Source organism: Tachypleus tridentatus, chromosome 9, assembly GCF_004210375.1.
Source record: "Tachypleus tridentatus isolate NWPU-2018 chromosome 9, ASM421037v1, whole genome shotgun sequence".
Lineage (NCBI taxonomy): Eukaryota > Metazoa > Arthropoda > Merostomata > Xiphosura > Limulidae > Tachypleus > Tachypleus tridentatus.
Window position 1 is genome coordinate 145057593 of NC_134833.1, and position 19072 is coordinate 145076664.

General features: G+C 37.0%; 1 protein-coding gene across 1 annotated transcript in view; it reads right to left on the reverse strand.

Moving 5' to 3' along the window:
* Positions 1 to 12357, reverse strand: part of LOC143226593 (sodium/calcium exchanger 3-like) — a 129651-nt gene extending 117294 nt beyond the window's left edge. The window contains exon 1 of the mRNA XM_076457780.1: positions 12045 to 12357. The gene's annotated coding sequence lies outside the window, so the exon portion shown is untranslated. The remainder of the gene's footprint in view (positions 1 to 12044) is intronic.
* Between the last annotated feature and the right edge of the window lie 6715 nt (positions 12358 to 19072).

The window sequence follows — 19072 nt, forward strand, 5'->3', positions numbered from 1 at the left end:
ATTGACCGTCACATTATACGCCCCCACGGCTGGGAGGGCGAGCATGTTTAGCGCAAACTCGCGACCCTCGGATTACGTTTGTTTGTTTGTTTGTTTGGAAATTTCGCACAAAGCTACTCGAGGGCTATCTGTGCTAGCCGTCCCTAATTTAGCAGTGTAAGACTAGAGGGAAGGCAGCTAGTCATCACCACCCACCGCCAACTCTTGGGCTACTCTTTTACCAACGAAAGTGGGATTGACCGTCACATTATACCCCACGGCTGGGAGGGCGAGCATGTTTAGCGCGACGCGGGCGCGAACCCGCGACCCTCGGATTACGAGTCGCACGCCTTACGCGCTTAGCCATGCCAGGCCCTAAAATATTACTTATTTGTTTTGGAATTTCGCACAAAGCAACTCGAGGGCTATCTGTGCTAGCCGTCCCTAATTTAGCAGTGTAAGACTAGAGGAAGGCAGCTAGTCATCACCACCCACCGCCAACTCTTGGGCTACTCTTTTACCAACGAATAGTGGGATTGACCGTAACATTATACGCCCCCACGGCTGGGAGGGCGAGCATGTTTAGCGCAAACTCGTGACCCTCGGATTACGAGTCGCACGCCTTACGCGCTTAGCCATGCCAGGCCCTAAAATATTACTTATTTGTTTTGGAATTTCGCACAAAGCAACTCGAGGGCTATCTGTGCTAGCCGTCCCTAATTTAGCAGTGTAAGACTAGAGGGAAGGCAGCTAGTCATCACCACCCACCGCCAACTCTTGGGCTACTCTTTTACCAACGAATAGTGGGATTGACCGTCACATTATAACGCCCCCACGGCTGGGAGAGCGAGCATGTTTTGGCGCGACTCGGGCGCGAACCCGCGACCCTCAGATTACGAAGCGCACGCCTTAACGCGCTAGGCCATGCCAGGCCTAATAAATTACTAGCATCAGTGCTTGATATTCTTAAAATTTCTATATAAATATAGGGATTGCTGTACAAGGAAAATATATTTCAAAAGGCCGTACATAAAAGCAAACACTCAAATTTGACAGTGTAGTTTCTAGTCGTTGTTTGGATTCGAAGATAAGGTAATTAAAAATAGTAAACAGTTATTTCTTGTCGCATTCCTCACTACAACTTATCACAAACCAACGAGTTTCCAGTAGTTGCTTTATTTTCTGCACTTGATTCTAACTTGCATGTTTATTGTGTAGTGCTAAGTGCAGAGTAGAGACTAGCGTGTCTGGCTGCAGATCGAAAGGTCCAAAGTTTGAGCTGCGATACACCACTAAACAAATTCCGTGCATACATTCAGCTGTGTTGTAAAAGGTGATATTCATGTTGAAAAACTGTCGTGTAATGTGCAACTTTAAAGCAGATTTCAACCTCTCACTTCTGCCTATTCGATTAAGATAATTTCCTGAGATTCTAACATAGAAACATAAACTAATACTCAAAATCTGAAGTGTGCAAGATATATTTAGAGGATAGAGTGGCCACACCATAACCATTTCTACCTTTACACGGGTTATTTTAATCTTGGAGCACTAACTTAGATTGTAAAATTCAATAAAAAGATTCGCTATAGCTCAAAACGTAGGTCTGGTGGTAAAGTCGCTCGATTCGCAATGTGAGAGTCGAGGGTTCAAATACCCCGTCACTTAACATCCTTACCCTTCAGAGTGTATGTGTGTGTTATAATGTTACTGTCAATCCCATTATTAGTTGGCAAAAGAGTAGTTGAAGAGTTGGTGGTGGGTGATATTGACTAGCTGCCTTCCCTCTAATCTATCACTGCTAAATTTGGGACCACTAGTGTAGATAGACCTGGTGTAGCTATGCAAGAAATTCGAAACAGAAGAAACAAAAGCTCAGAACGTTACAAGTATAAGGTAGATTTTTTTTTTTTTTTTTGCAAAGTACAGATTGCGATTCTGTTTGTAATAACTTCAATCACACAAACATAATAATTTTAATTACTTGCGTGTAAAGACCTTCCCACGATATATTTAAATATTCAAAAATCGAATAAATAATTTGTGTCCTTATAATGGATATTTGTTGAATGATACTGATGAAGATGTTGGTGTGATTCCAAACACTGTGAGAACCTGTATCATATCTCATTCCACATCGTCCGACATACTGTTTACCAACAAATCCATTCCACAAAGGATGTGTCCGCTAAGACTTTGATTTCCATTATTATGATTTTATCTTAATTACGCTACATATAAAAGCCTCCGGAATACGAAATGTTAAAAAATAAATAAAGTTTTTTTTTCATTGCTTATTCATCTCAAGTAAAATACTGTTTACAGCGACGCACCAGAGTCGATCTGCAACACGAGTTTTGTTTTGTAAATAAAAGTTGGACCACATGTTCTACACAAGCATCATTTTATATCAAAACGCTGGAGTTCACGTCCTACATAACATTCGTTTTGTAGTAAAGAAGTAGATGTAATGTTCTACATAAGTTTTGTTTTGTGGATAAAGGCTGAACTGAAATGTTCTACACAGGTTTTGTTTTTGGTCAAAACGCTGGACTTCAAGTTCCACATTAGTTTCGTTTTATAGCAAAAAGGTAGATCTAATGTTATCCATAAGTTTTGTTTTGTGGAAAAAGGCTGGACTTCACGTTCTAAATAAGTTTCGTTTTGTAGCAAAAGTGTAGATTAATGTTATCCATAAGTTTTGTTTTCTCTCGAAACGCTGGACTTCCCGTTTTACTTAAGTTTCGTTTTGTAGCAAAAACATAGATCTAATGTTATCCATAAGCTTTGTTTTGTGGATAAAGGCTGGACTGTATGTTCTTCATTAGATTTCTTTTCTATCAAAACGCTGGAGTTCACGTCCTACATAAGTTTGGTTTTGTAGTGAAAAGATAGATCTAATGTTATCCATAAGTTTTGTTTTGTGGATAAAGGCTGGACTGTATGTTCTACACAAGTTTTGTTTTGTGGATAAAGGCTGGACTGTATGTTCTTTACTAGGTTTCTTTTCTATCAAAACGCTGGAGTTCACGTCCTACATAAGTTTGGTTTTGTAGTGAAAAGATAGATCTAATGTTATCCATAAGTTTTGTTTTGTGGATAAAGGCTGGACTGCATGCTCTACATAACTTTTGTTCTGTGGATAAAGACTGAACTTCATGTTCTACATACGTTTTGTTTTGTGGATAAAGGCTGAACTTCATGTACTATATAAGTTTTGTTATGTGGATAAAGGCTGGACTGCATGTTTTACATAACTTTTGTTCTGTGGATAAAGACTGGACTTCATGTTCTACATAAGTTTTATTATGGGGATAAAGACTAAACTTCATGTTCTACATAAGTTTTGTTTTGTGGATAAAGACTGGACTTCATGTTCTACACAAGTTTTGTTTTGTGGATAAAGGCTGGACTGTATGTTCTTCATTAGATTTCTTTTCTATCAAAACGCTGGAGTTCACGTCCCACATAAGTTTGGTTTTGTAGTGAAAAGATAGATCTAATGTTATCCATAAGTTTTGTTTTGTGGATTAAGGCTGGACAGCATTTTCTACATTAGTTTTCTTTTGTATAAGTAGACTGGACTTCATGTGCTATGTAAATTTTGTTTTTCAGCAAAAGACAACTTTACGTGCGTTTTGTAGCAGAGAGCTGGACTTCATATACTACAAGTATTTTTTTGGAAAATATTACACTTTATGTGCTACACATGTTCTGTAGCAAACACATCGTATGCTAGAATATATGTTAAACATGTTTTATTTTAGAGCAAAGAGCTTTAATTTATGTATTACATGTGTTTTGTTTTGTAATTAAAGGCTAGTCTACATGTGTTAGAAGTTTTTGTTTTGTTATGAAATGTATTACAAGTGTTTTGTTTTGTAATGAAATGCTAGTCTCCATGTATTACAAGTGTTTTGTTTTGTAATAGAAGGCTGGACTTTTTGTGTTAACCTTTTGCTTTATATTGGTTTGTCTTTTTCATACTCTGGTGTGTTCCCCTCTCACAGAAATTATTTTATTATATTTATAAACTGTTGTCTACCAACTGACATTAGCATGATGTGCTTTCGTAAGGCTGATATAACTATTAACCACGTGTTAAGTTTGACTAATTACAAGTTGTTTTTAACTGTAACCCGACATATAGACACAAGAACGGATTACTAAACATCACTGTGTTATAACTATAATCCATCATGTGGACGTAAAGATGGATCACTAAACATCACTGTGTTATAACTATAATCCATCATGTAGACGTAAAGATGGATCACTAAACATCACTGTGTTATAACTATAATTCATCATGTAGACGTAAAGATGGATCACTAAACATCACTGTGTTATAACTATAATTCATCAAACAAAGATGGATTACTAAACATCACTGTGTTATAACTATAATCCATCATCATGGTCACTAAACATCACGTAAAGACGTAAAGATTCACTAAACATCACTGTGTTATAACTATAATCCATCATGTGGACGTAAAGATGGATCACTAAACATCACTGTGTTATAACTATAATCCATCATGTGGACGTAAAGATGGATCACTAAACATCACTGTGTTATAACTATAATTCATCATGTAGACGTAAAGATGGATCACTAAACATCACTGTGTTATAACTATAATTCATCATGTAGACGTAAAGATGGATTACTAAACATCACTGTGTTATAACTATAATCCATCATGTAGACGTAAAGATGGATCACTAAACGTCAGTCACACATTGTTGTTTTTTAACTATAGAAAAACATCAAAGTAAACATTGTAAACTTGAATAACGCTCGGAAGCAATATACGTATGAGCCAGCATTTAATATTGGTCAAACCTACACATAGAGAAAAATACAGTTGTAAATTATGTATAAGGGGCCGCTTTCAATTTTCTCTGAGGTAACTGGCATGAAGCTAATTACGAATGTGCAATGCCAGAGAGCAGAAAGTTCAAGCCTCTCTGCAGAAAGTTGGCCAGAAGCTAATTACGAAGTGCAATGCCAGAGAGCAGACTGGCATGAAGCCAGAGAGCAGAAAGTTCAAGCCAGAGAGCAGAAAGTTCAAGAGACAATTTAGTCTACAATTGTAAGAAATGTAACCGTCGTAGCGACCCTGTCCTTGCGTAATTAACAAAGTCAACTTGTTGTCTTCCTTCCCTCACTACTTATAAAACATGTATGTTAATTATTCGGTTATAAAGTCGAAGGGTGGATAGAGTAAGGGAAAGCAAACACTGCAAGCTTCCGAGAAACGCTTGATAAATCGCAAATAACACATAGTTCATTTCACGTTTTGTAGTTTGAAATATTTAAAAGTAATTCCTTTAACCAAATATATTTTTATTCCCAATATTTCGTTTCTTCTAGCACTAGTTCGGTTTAGATGGTTCAAGTGGTTAATGTGTTAAAAATGAATAACCCTCTTCCTTGTTAGCAAAATTAGCTTCTATTATTTATACGAGAAAACGCGTCTGAACTTTCCCTGACCTTACAAAATATAATTCCGCAATGTTCATTATTCATTTTCTAGCTTACTATATCGTTTGATTTGTAGCCGCGGCATAATGGCTCGTTAAATGGCTCTCAGTTTGCTTTTTTTTTCTCCAAGAACAAACTTTTAGCTCGTAGCTCCATCTTTTGACCAATTTGAGACTTAATTACAGGCGCGGCTAGTGAGGACTCCCTTCTTAGTTTTATTCAATTCATCCACTTCCCGTGTTTGCATCGTATCTCGAAAACAACAACAAATATGGAGTCGAATCCCAGTTTTGCCGGTAACTTTACCTACGGTCAGTAGAGGAAGGTTTGTTGCGTGAGTAACTCTCCTACAACAAAACAAAAATGGCCGACCTCCTATATTTTACAAGTCATTCGTCACACACAAGTATTCCTAACAACTCATCAACTCACCCTCGAGAAACAAACGAAAAGGCACGTGTACTGATGTACATACATACACGTACGAAAAACCGAAAGCACTTGGCTGATGTGCATTATAGGGCACCAGGAAGAACGTATATCGAGCATCCGCTTTGCTATTTTAAGACCCTCCTCCCTTCTCTCAGTGTAATGCGTTCTGTGACATCTCTTCTATTTTATATTCCAAGAAACTTTTCTTTTGTTGTTCTTGTCTGCCTGTTAACTTCTTTTAAATAATATCATTTTAGAAATTCCCAGTGTTGTGAGTAGAACGTTTATGACGGAACACGAAACAGGTAAAGAGATCTCATCTTAATTTTGGAAGTGTTTTTCATCAGATGTAACGACATAAAACCACTTTTCGCTCGAGACAGACATCAAGTAATGTGGTAAACTAAATATCTCGACCACTCCTGGTTGACTCCAGTTGTATCGATCCCATAATAGCATTGTACGTGTTAATCCTTTGTCACTCTCAACACTCCTGTCTATAAGAAGCCATTTTCGGAAAAGCCTGAACAACAACACATTATTTCTTGATGAAAGTGAAATGAAGTAAAGACTTGTCTGATTTGGAAATAAAGTCTCCGAAAAGTTTTAGAATGGTTTTATAGTTTTAAAACAAAAACATCTGTTTCTTGATATGTTGTCAAAATGTTTCGTGTGTTTATATGTTAATCAGCAGTTAACACCAGACAGAAATCTAATTTGTCCAAGTTTTCTGTGTCTTAATACGTGTAACGAATTTACTGATATACACTGCTGGTCAAAATCTTAAGGCCGATGAACATAAATAAAAAAATATGCATTTTTCGTTGTCAGACTCAACCACTTATTTGAGAAGAGCTTTGAAAGATGATAATAAGAAAAGAGAGATTAAAAATAAAAAAACTTTTTTAACATTTAATAGGAAAAATGTGAACACTATGAAATTAGCCTAAATACCAGCTGGTCAAAAGTTTAAGACCATACTGACACAAAGCGTTAATCGGTAAACACGTAACGAAATTTAGTCATTTGTGTCCAACCATTAGCGTTGTCAGCATTACCCTTTTTTCCTTTTTTTTTAGAATTTCGTGCAAAGCTACACAAAAGCTATCTGCGCTAGCCGTCCTTAATTTAGCAGTGTAAGACTAGAGGGAAGGCAGCTAGTCATCACCACCCACCGCCAACTCTTGGACTACTCTTTTGCCAACGAATAGTGGGATTGACCGTCACTTAATAACGCCCCCGCGGCTGAAAGGGTGAGCATGTTTGGTGCGACCGGGATTAGAACCCGCGACCCTCGGATTACGAATCGAACGCTTTAACACGCTTGGCCATGCCGAGCGCTAACATCTCCCACTGACATCTCCTGTGTTATATTAGGTAAAAACATGGCAAAACCTAAAAAGTTGTCAGAGTTTGAACGTGGCAGAATTGTCAAGCTGTGCAAAGTCTCTCTCAACGCACCATCGCTGGTGAGATTGCGCATAGTAAACTGCTGTTGACAATTTTTTTTAAAAGACCCTGAGGGATATGGAATGAGAATTTCAAGTGGTCGGCCCAAGAACATTTCACCTGCGCTGAGCAGGAGGATTTGACGGTTTGTCTGGCAAGACACCAGCCAATCGTCAAACCAGATTAAGGCCCTTACGGACGCAGAATGCAGCTCAAGAACAATAAGATGGCATCTACAGAAAAAGGCTTTAAAAACCGTAAACGTCGTTAGGCCACGCTTCCTTCCCCACTACGAAACAGCTCGGTTAAACTTTGCTGAGAAGTACCAAACATGGGACGTAGAAAAGTGGACAAAGGTTTTATTCTATGCTGAGAAAATATTTAACGTGGATGGTCCAGATGGCTTCCAACGTTACTGGCACGATAAGGATATCCCACCAGAGACATTTTCTACACGGCACAAATGAGGAAGTTCCATCATGATCTGGGGTGCTTTCTCCTTCCGTGAAACAATAGAGCTTCAGGGTGTCAGACAGCATCTAGCTGCATTGGCATGTTGGAGAGAGCATCCTTATTGTCTGAAGGCCCTCGCTTGTGTGGAAATAGCTGGATCTTTCAGTAAGACAACGCTGCAATCCACAATGCCCGCGGGACAAATGACATTTTCATGGCGAATAATGTGATTCTTTTGGACCATCCAGCGTGTTCGCCCGAACTGAACCCCATTGAAAATGTTTGAGGGTAGATGGCAAGGGAAGTTTAGAGAAAAGGACGTCAATTCCAAAAAGTGCATGATCTTCGTGAAGCCATCTTCACCACTTGGAATAACATTCTAGGCAGCTTTCTGCAAACGCTTATATCGGTCATGCCAAAGCGAATGTTTGCCGTTATTCGCAATGATGGCCGAGCAACTCACTACTGAAACCTCTTGTTTGGCATTTCCTACCCTGTTTAGGACTTCTTTTTGGTATGGTCTTAAACTTTTGACCAGCTAGCATTTAGGCTAATTTCATAGTGTTCACATTTTCCCCATTAAATGCTAAAAAAGGTTTTTATTTCTATTTTCCCATTTTTTATTTTTATCTTTCGAAGCTCTTCTCAAATAAATGGTTCAGTCTAACAACGCAAAATACATATTTTTCCTTTATGCTCATTGGCCTTAAGATTTTGGACAGCAGCGTATATATATTTTAATATTGATGTTTGTTTTAGTTAAATATATATTTAGAAATGTGTGTAACTTATATAGTTAAATGTGTATTGCAAAAATTCCGCCTGTTCGCTAAATTTGTATAAAAGTCTTGAGTGTAAGATTCAACATTGTGTATTTTACCGTTTTAGGTTCAGTAAATTAACGAATTACCTTCGGACGTCACTATCTCTACAACATTAGACATATTCCACGGGAAAAAATTTTCGTGCAAAGAAGCAAGCTGGCTTCCCGTCAAGTAATGTATACCTAAGTATCAACATAGAATTAATTCGCTCATCGTAAACCATCGATAAAATATACAGTTTCAGACCAGATGAAATACTTACTGTCGTTTTTACGTTTGTAAAACTTTTGTATATAAATTATTTTTTGTAATAGCCGGTATTATAAATTGTATAGTTGTTCGTATGTTAAAATATATTTGTGTTAAGAAAGACAATTATGTGTATCAATTTTGTTCGCAAATATCATAAATTTGACACATATCGACATGCAATTAACTTCTGAATTAAAATTAAAATTTTCGGCTACTTGGAATGATAATACATTAACATACTGATTATAATAAATAGGAAACTCACACAAGATCGATTATAATTTGTGGTATATGGTACGTAGCAGTTAACTCTAGTCAAAGATCTAAGTAATAACCAATTCTTGATAAAGTTTATTGTATAATACATTTTAACCGTTTTCAATATTTTCTCAATAAATGTATTGACAGAATTTCAGTTTATAATTACGTGGTTAGAAAAATGGAATCGGTGATTGGAGGTTTCTAGAAATCATGTCAATCTATTGGTTCTTACATTTTATGAGTTGATTTCTAGCCACGAGTAAAATGTTCAAAAATTGTTCTAAAGCTTAAATCGCCGAAATGTGTTTTGCACAAAGACATCTACGATGAAATATTCCACTAGCTAATTTGATTAGTTTAATTTGCATCAGATAGAACTCATTACAATGAAAATAAACTTTGTTAAGTACATGGTCCCTACCCCGCCCTTATGGGAAATAGAAGTACAGAATCCTTGATGAGATGTAAATTTTATATCTTGTATGCAACGGATTACACATATATATAACATAATGTATATATACACTAAGAGAAATTGTAGTAGTTGTCTCTACACCTATACTAATATTCATGTAAACATGTTTAACAAACTGAAGAAATAATCAGACGTTAATAAGAAACCTCACTTCTTCTTGTAAATATTTAAACAATCAAGCAGCGTTGACACAGTTCACTTATAACTTTATGTTTGTTAAATAAATAATAACAGGTCAAAGCTTAAAAATTTTACTTGTTCTGTCGAAGTAAACAAACTGTACACGTAATTTCTTTTCTTTCATGTAGGCTTAGATTCGCTGAATATATGGATAGTAGTTTCAAAAAGTAGGTCGTATATATATATATATTTAGTAGTGTAACTTTGATTTTTAAAAAGTGTATGTGTCTAGTGGGGTCAGTTTCTGAGGCTGGAGCATGCATGAAAATATTTTATAAAAATATGGGGGATAAGTTCCCCTACATCCACCCGTGCAAATAACTCCTATGGGTCTATGTACAACTAACACGTGTGATTTTACTTATAGAAGCTCCTTAAATCTCATATAGACAGTTGGTAAATTTTAATTAGTAACAGCTAATTAATTGAAACGATTTAATTGACCAGAAGTTACTAATTAAAAAAAACGTATTTGATGAAAATTACCAATTAACAATATTTAATTGATCAGAAGTTACTAATTAAAAAGAATCAGTTAACTGTTTGTCTTTATCCTTGTTTAACGTTGATATACAGACTTTGTTCATTGTCAGGCCAGGCGCGGCATAATGGTTAGATAGTCGCTCCACGAATCGAAAGGTCTGGAGTTCTAAATAAGAGCGTGATGCAATAGGCGCGTTATGGGAGTGACAGTCAACACCATTATTTTGTCAAAGAAATGAATAAAGCCTGTCTTGTCTCGCTGTCTTTCCCCTTGGTCAGTAGTTCAAAATTAGGGATAACTTATCTGGCCGTTCATCCCGCACGTGCATCAGATTGAAACTTCCAACTCCTGTTTATTGTTGTTTTGATTTATTTTTCTAAAGTTCTAAAACAACAAATCATCTTTAATAGGGTTAAACAACAACATTTCAATGCATTCATTTATTTAATATGTCATCCACATGGTCAGGGCAATACTCTTCGTTCCAAAAACTTACTACAGTATTTTTCTGTTTTAAAATAGCGTAACAGTTGCTTTGGTTTTAAGCACAAAGTTGAACAATAGGCTATCTGGACTCTACAAACCAGGGGTTTGTGTATGTGTGTGTGTGTTTTCTAATGGCAAAGCCACATCGGGCTATCTGCTGAGGAGGAGGGAGTAAAGTATATATTCGTGTTATGTGCTAATTTAAGAAATTATATTTAAAACTTAGAAATAGTTCTGTTTTTAATTTAATGAATATGTGTCAGGTACGTGAACTTAAGCATATTTGAGGTTGGATAGATGGACAATATAACGCCAGTAAGACTTTAACTTCCATCGAATAAATTAGCCTGTAATGTGTCAATTAAAAGGATGTTGTAGGGATGTATTCATTATACAAACAAACAAAAAATAGATAAGAACCCGAAGTTTGTTTTTAAATATCGCACAAAGCTACTCGAGAGCTATCTGTGCTAGCCATCCCTAATTTAGTAATCTAAGACTCGAGGGAAGGCAGCTAGTCATCACCATCCACCGCCCACTCTTGGGCTACTCTTTTACCAATGAATAGTGAAATTCACCAGCACATTATAAAGCCCCCACGGCTGAAAGGGCGAGCATGTTCGGCGCGACGGGGATGCGAACCCGCCACCCTCAGATTACGAGTCGCACGCCTTAACACGCTTGGCCATGCCGGGCCTAAAACAGGTCAACAACGTCACTTATATGATGTACAACTAGACCAAAATCCGAACGACACTTTATACACACACAAGGCAGGCAAGTAAAATTAATTAATTAAATACACTTTTTACGACTCGTATTATGTTTCCTTTGGCAAACATAAAATATATATAGTGGTTTCTTATCTGAAAAACAATATATATATATATATATATGTAACCGGTTTCTCATATGGAAATAGCTGCTAACTCGGATTTTTTCTTCTTTTCTTTTATAATTTAAGAATTCCTGTGTTTGATTTGAACGCACTCAATAGAAAGACTTGATTGGTGGTAGTTTTGCAGCCGATGTCCCCTAGTGGTGAGATTAACGTATGACAGGCTTTTAACCGTTAAGTTTTAATGAAATTGTTTTAACGTTTTGTGTTTAAAACTTAATTTTTTCTCACATATTAGTGGAAATTATATGATTAAACAGTCGAGACAGACGTATGTATGTTTATATGTACACATGTACAAAAGTGTGAGTACCATAGCAAAAGCAAAGCAAGTCAGCCCTTAGAGTAGAAATAGTATAAGTTATCTTCGGTGTACTTACTTTACCTTTTGATAGAGTGGTGATACAAATACAGTATTGAATAATAAGACAGTAGAAAGCCGTTATTCTAACATTTGCGTATTAAAGTTTAGTAAAACTGTTCTCCGCTGTTCCTGCCGTCTTCGTCATGGACGAGATCTGGTTCGTGTCATCTGCTCGAGCTTACTGCCATGTCAAGTTTGGAAGAAAGCAAAAAAACTAGAAATTAGTAGCAGGCACACACCGACAAAAACCAGCGGTCGACGTTTAGTGAAGTACAAATGATTCAGAGACGATGTACAGCCTCCTGGCGGACAGACGACGTGCCCTGAACGAATGCCTCACGGATCTCCATTACCGAAGTTACTCACAACGTTCTGTATTAGGAAAACGATGGAATGAAACACACATAGAAGGAAAGAGACTACATCAGTTCAGAGTTGCTTAGTTGTACGAAAGCACGTGAGTTTTACCTGGCACGTGGCTGCTTCGTAATTTCCTAGCGTTTCGTTGTTCTCGGAATTCTGGCAAAGAGAAAGCTCAGCATCTGACTAGCCCCTCAGAATAATGTTTAGTCTGTCTTTTACTAAAACATTCAGGAAGCCATCAACATTAGAAACAAGTCGTCCTGCACGTAGAGAACGTAAAGATGTTCCTTCAAAGACAGTATTCCTATGGTTTCTTCTTTTCGAGATGGCCCGGCATGGCCAAGGGCGTTAAGGCGTGCGACTCGTAATCTGAGGGTTGCGGGTTCGCATCCGTGTCGCGCCAAACATGCTCGCCTTCCCAGCCGTGGGGGCGTTATAATGTGACGGTCAATCCCACTATTCGTTGGTAAAAGAGTAGCCCAAGAGTTGGCGGTGGATGGTGATGACTAGCTGCTTTCCCTCCAGTCTTACACTGCTAAATTAAGGACTGCTAGCACAGATAGCCCTCGAGTAGCTTTGTGCGAAATTCCAAAAACAAAAACAATCTTTTCGAGATGAAATACGCATCGGTCTACCCCGTGGAAGTTAAGTCACTATTCGAAATATGTAAGACGGAAAATCGTTCAGAAAGTAACAGTCTTGGAATTGTTACGATAGACATTCTTCTGAACCATCACTATACTGACTAGCTTGTGGGTTGGTTTGTTGTGATTTTCGCGCGAAGATACAGGAGGGCTACCTGCACTAGCCGTCCCTTATTTAGCAGTGTAAAACCAGAGGGAAAAACGATGTTCATCACTTCCTTTTATGAACGAATAGTGAAATTGACCGCACATTAATACGCCCCCCCTCCAGAGATGAAGGGAAGAGTATGTTTGGCGGGAGAGGGGGTTCGAGCCCGTGACCCTCAGACTGCTAATCGAGCGCCCTTAACCACCTGGCCATACTGGGCCACAACTACAAGATTGTGAGTCCATGAATTTATTGGGTAATATATGAGTCAAACAATGAAGTACCAAAAAATAAATAATTTCGCTCAACATTTTAAGGACACTTCTTTACACACAATCTTTTAAGAGTTACGTCCAGGCCCGGATTGTCAGGTGGGTTAAGGCCTACGACTCATAATCTGAGGGTCGCGGGTTCAAATTCCCGTTGCACCAAACATATTCACCCTTTCAGCCGTGGGAACGTTATAATGTGACGGTCAATTCCACTAGCTGGCGGTGGATTCTCTTTAGTCTTACACTACTAAATTAAGGAGGGCTAGCGCGGATAGCCCTCGACTAGCATTGCATGAAATTTAAAAAAAAAAAAAACAGTTACGTTCTCCGCTGGGACGGCAGTAAGTCTACGGATTTACGACGCTAAAATCAGAGGTTCGATTCTCCAGGGTGGACACAGCAGATGGCCCTGTGTGGTTTTTCTATACGAAATTCACACATATGACTAGCGATCACAAACTACCGGTGGTACGTATATGTATACCATATCAAGTAAATTGTATGACAGACAGGTGTCGCTGACCACGTTTAGAGTTCTCGTGCAGCATGCTGATATTTATACACATACACGAGAACATTTTCTGGCCGTTGTTTCAAACATATATCATTTTTCCAAACAACAGTAAAATATTCTGAACTTCGTAATTATCAAATGAAATGGTATGAAAATAATCGCCAACATTCGTTTTGGCAAAAATAAAAATATTTTTTTCTACAGTTTCAAAACTACGCTACCCCACCTAGCGGTTTGTTACTCACTTCCTCTGATTATAAAATTACTTTAACTCTGTCACTGTTTTAAACTTTTTAATAACAATAAAATAAATCGCAGTACACACCTTTCGTTTTACTCCAGTCTCTTGCTATAAGACTTCAGTCCAGCTCTCTATTGGAGAATCGAAGCCTTTGATAAATGCTGCAGATTATTTGGGCAGTCCTAGACTTTTTAGCGCCTCTGGTGGCCAACCATATCAAAGTTTTTACGTGCAGGGATATTTTGGGTCTGAAGGTATTACTTAAATGTTTATGTGTAAATTAATTATGGTGCCCATTGATTTATTGTTTAGAAGAATCACTTTATATCTTAGTGAGAGCGTCAGGCGTGGTCCTTGTTGTTAACCTGCTGTATCTCTTTGCCGCAGAAAATAAAATCGCGCTGCGCATTTCCCGGCTCTGAATACAGTGACGATGAAACTATATTTTTCGTTTAAAATATGCCATTATTTAGCGGTGGGTGTTGTTGAATAGCCATTTTTCCCAATAGTATCTCAGTTCAAAACAAGACTGCCAAACCTTGTATAGTTACGCCACAGTGTTCGAAACAAATTAATATTTTAATACAAAATATTTTGTACTTAATAAATGGTTCGCTCCATTATATTTTATCATACACTTAATGAGTGAAACTAATTTTCGATTATTTTGTGCCCACCTCTGATTTATTACTTTTCACTACAAACTGTAATTGATTGGTGTTTAGAACTACTGATAATAAACATTTGTGAAAAACATTTTAATGCTTGAAGGGTATAAAGTCGTAGAAACTACCTTCATGGTAAGAATACCAATGAATATTTTTATATCAGTAATTACTTAAAACTTCATTCATGGTAAACATACCAAGGAATATTTTTATATCAGTAATTACTTAAAACTTCATTCATGGTAAACATACCAAAGAATACTTTTATCCCAATAACTAATTAAAACTTTCTTCATGGTAAGCATACCAAGGAATATTTTTCACTCAACAATTACTTAAAACTTCCTTCATGGTAAGCATACTAAGAAATATTTTTATCTCAGTATTTACTTTGAACTTACTTCATGGTAAGCATACAAAGAAATATTTTTATCCAAATAATTACTTAAAACTCCCTTCATGGTAATCATACCAAGGAATATTTTTCACTCAATAATTACCTAAAACTCCCTACATGGTAAGCATACCAAGGAATATTTTTCACTCAATAATTACCTAAAACTCCCTTCATGGTGAGCATTTCAGGGAATATTTTTATCCCAATAATTATTTAAAATTTTCTTCTTACTAATCATACCAGAGAATATTTTCCACTCAGTTATTAAACAAGATGTCACTGAGTTTTCAAAACCTGGGGGGAACTTTACTCTCCTCATGCTGTTTCCTTCTGTTTTCCCATTGCTCCTAATTTTTCTTACGAAGCAACATAGTTCTGAAATTCTCTGTTACTTTGTTTTTGTGTTTGAATTACAACAGAAGAAAACATTAAGTCTGAGAAAATAATAGTTCACAATTGTGATATTGTGTACGTTTTTTTTTTTCATTGCTTCCAATAAATAAGTAAGACATTTGACTTCTGTAATAAAGTAAACTTTGTGTGTTTTGTTATCAAGCCCGAAAGCGAATAATGCACAGAATGGTTGATGCTGAATAAACGTAATTTCGGTATTCGTATGTGATCAACCTGAACAAAGAGTTTTCAAAACCTGGAGGGAACTCCACTCTCCTCATGCTGTTTCCTTCTGTTTTCCCATTGCTCCTAATTTTTCTTACGAAGCAACATAGTTCTGAAATTCTCTGTTACTTTGTTTTTGTGTTTGAATTACAACAGTAGAAAACATTAAGTCTGAGAAAATAATAGTTCACAGTTGTGATATTGTGTACGTTGTTTTTTTTCATTGCTGCCAATAAATAAATAAGACATTTGACTTCTGTAATAAAGTAAACTTTGTGTGTTTTGTTATCCAGCCCGAAAGCGAATAATGCACAGAATGGTTGATGCTGAATAAACGTAATTTCGGTATTCGTATGTGATCAACCTGAACAAAGATTATGAGACCATAATTATCGGGTTTTTTTTTTAAGAATAAATTTATTGCTATTTCAAATAAAACAAAGAGATGAGAAGTTTGAAAGTTACTGATGCTGTTGATGAAAGGTATTTTTAAACACATATCTAACAACACACGCATTCGTATGAGAAGCAAGTTTCCACTGGATATTTATAGTCAGTGACATAATAAGAGACATCCCTCTATTTGTACTGGGTTACCAAGTTACAGCATCTCCATACTGAAGAGCATTTCCATGGTGATAGCGAAGTCAATAGTTGTTTAGAAAAGAGCTAAACTGAAAAGACTGCATTTTCATACGTTTGTGTGTAAAGAAGATATAATATACTTAGCGTAAGTGTACACATCTTTATGTAACAGCCAAACTTCTCACTGTCTGTTTGTCATGCACTGTATCTCCTGTTAGCGCCATCTACTATTATGAGTCAATGTTAATTATCATAGGCGAAGAATCTTATTACGTTTTTTTAAATAATTTTTTTTTTCAAACTACGGGTTTATTCTATAATAAATAAATCAAAAAATGTTTTAGGAAGTCAAACTGAAAAAACATATATATGGGAGCATTAGTCAAGTTGTTTCATGTAAGATTTGTAATCAGTTTTCTGTCTATTTTCGTTCAGTCAAGACAATACCACCGAGCCAGCTCCAGCCTTTATCCTCAACAGAGTTAACACCACTGACTCAGCTTTAGCCCTTACTCTAAACGGAGTCAATATAACACAGGGTTAACTCAAGTCGTTACCCTTAACAGAGCCAACGCCACCGAGTCAACTCTAGCTATTACCCTCAACACGTTCAATAAAATACAGGGTTAGCTCCAGCCATTACCCTCAATCCCATCAATATACCACAGGGTCAACTTTAAACATTACCCTCAACACAGTCGGGATACTACAGGGTCAGCTCTAGCTATTAGTTTCAATCCCATCAATATACTAAATGGTCAATTCTAGCTTTTACCCTCAATATAGTTAGGATACTACATGGTCAACTGTAGCCAATAGCCTCAACAGCGCCAGAATGCTACAGGGTCAACTCTAGACATTATCCTTAACACAGTCATTATATTGTAAGGTCAACTCTAGCCATTATACTCAACAAGGTCAGGATACTACAGTGTGAACTCTATTACCCTCACCATAGTCAGCACACTACAGGATCAATAAAATGAATGACTATAACTATCCTGTAACAATTAACAAATACATCGTATTAAATATTTATTCAATACTTACTATACAAAAGATAGGAAACTAATACCAAAATCATGTTTAATGTACTTTCGTTGTGTGTTTTAAATGAAACATAGTTTCTATACACATCAAGACTTGTCATTAACTCTGCAAATGACCAGTCTAACATTTTCCATTTCACGGTGTGGTGAGTTGTTGGTTTGTTTTTTACGTGTTGTTTCCTTTTAACTACAAACACTATTGTTTTACTGTAAAACAAAAACATGTTTATTCCATGTTACATATATCAAGCAATATTAGAAAATTTAAAAAAAATAAATAAAAAATTCGAGCTATCATTAGCTTTGCTGCACGCCACCTAGTGGCACAGAAGAATGTCTGCGGAGCTACAACGCTATAATTTGGGTTTCAGTGCCAGTGGTGAGCAGAGCACATATAGCACATTTTGTAACTTTGTGCTTAAATTACAAACAAACCTTTTCTCTAAATGTTGACAAAAACAAAGCAAAAGATTGATTGGTTTGATTAGAATTAAACATAAAGCTACACAATGGGTTACATATGTTCTGCTCACGACGTGTATTAAAACCTGTTTTCTAGCGGTGTAAGCCCACAGGCATAACGATGTGCCACTAGGGGAACAAAGCAGAAGACTAAACATCACATAATAATGGAGTATATGTTATGTGTCTGGTGTTTTTAGATACTTTTTACTTATAATAATGGAGAATATGTTATGTGTCTTGTGTTTTTAGATACTTTTTACTTATAGTAATAGAGTATACGAGGGCTGTTCAAAAAATACGCGGACTGTTTGAGTTACGCGGCTCCAGTTGGTTCCAGGGGAATTCGCTTGGTGTCGCTTGGTTCGCACAGATCAGCTGATTACGACGCCATTTCCCGATTGCAGATATCTTCATTTGTGTATTAGCTACGCGGTTTTAAGGGAAGTGCGATTTTTTCGTTTGGCGGATTGCAGAATGAATGACCTGAAGGAGCAAGGACTTGCTGTGAAATTTTGTGTTAAATTTGGAAAATCTGCGACTGAAATTTTTTGCTATGCTTAACACGGCTTACGGTGATGTTGCTATGAAGCGTACGGCATGTTTCAAGTGGCATGAACATTTTAAGGATGGTCGACAGTCCATTGAAGATGATGAGCGTCCTGGACGTCCTTCCACGTCAACTGACGACCCACACGCCGACAAAATCAACACCCTGGTGCGGGCAAATCGACGTCTGACTGTCAGGGAGCTAGCTGAAGAGTGTGGGATATCAGTTGGATCTTGTTACGAGATTTTGACCGAAAAATTGAAGATGCACCGCGTTGCTGCGAAATTCAGCCCTCAGAACTCGTGAGTTTTTGGCCAAACACTCGATCACTGCTCTTCCCCACCCCCCTACTCACCTGACCTTGCTTCTTGCGATTTTTTCTTGTTCCCCAAACTCAAAAGACCCTTGAAAGGAAGAAGATTTGAGACGATTCCCGAGATTAAGGCAAATGCGACGAAGGAGCTGGTGTTTTTAGATACTTTTTACTTATAGTAATGGAATATATGTTATGTGTCTGGTGTTTTTAGATAATT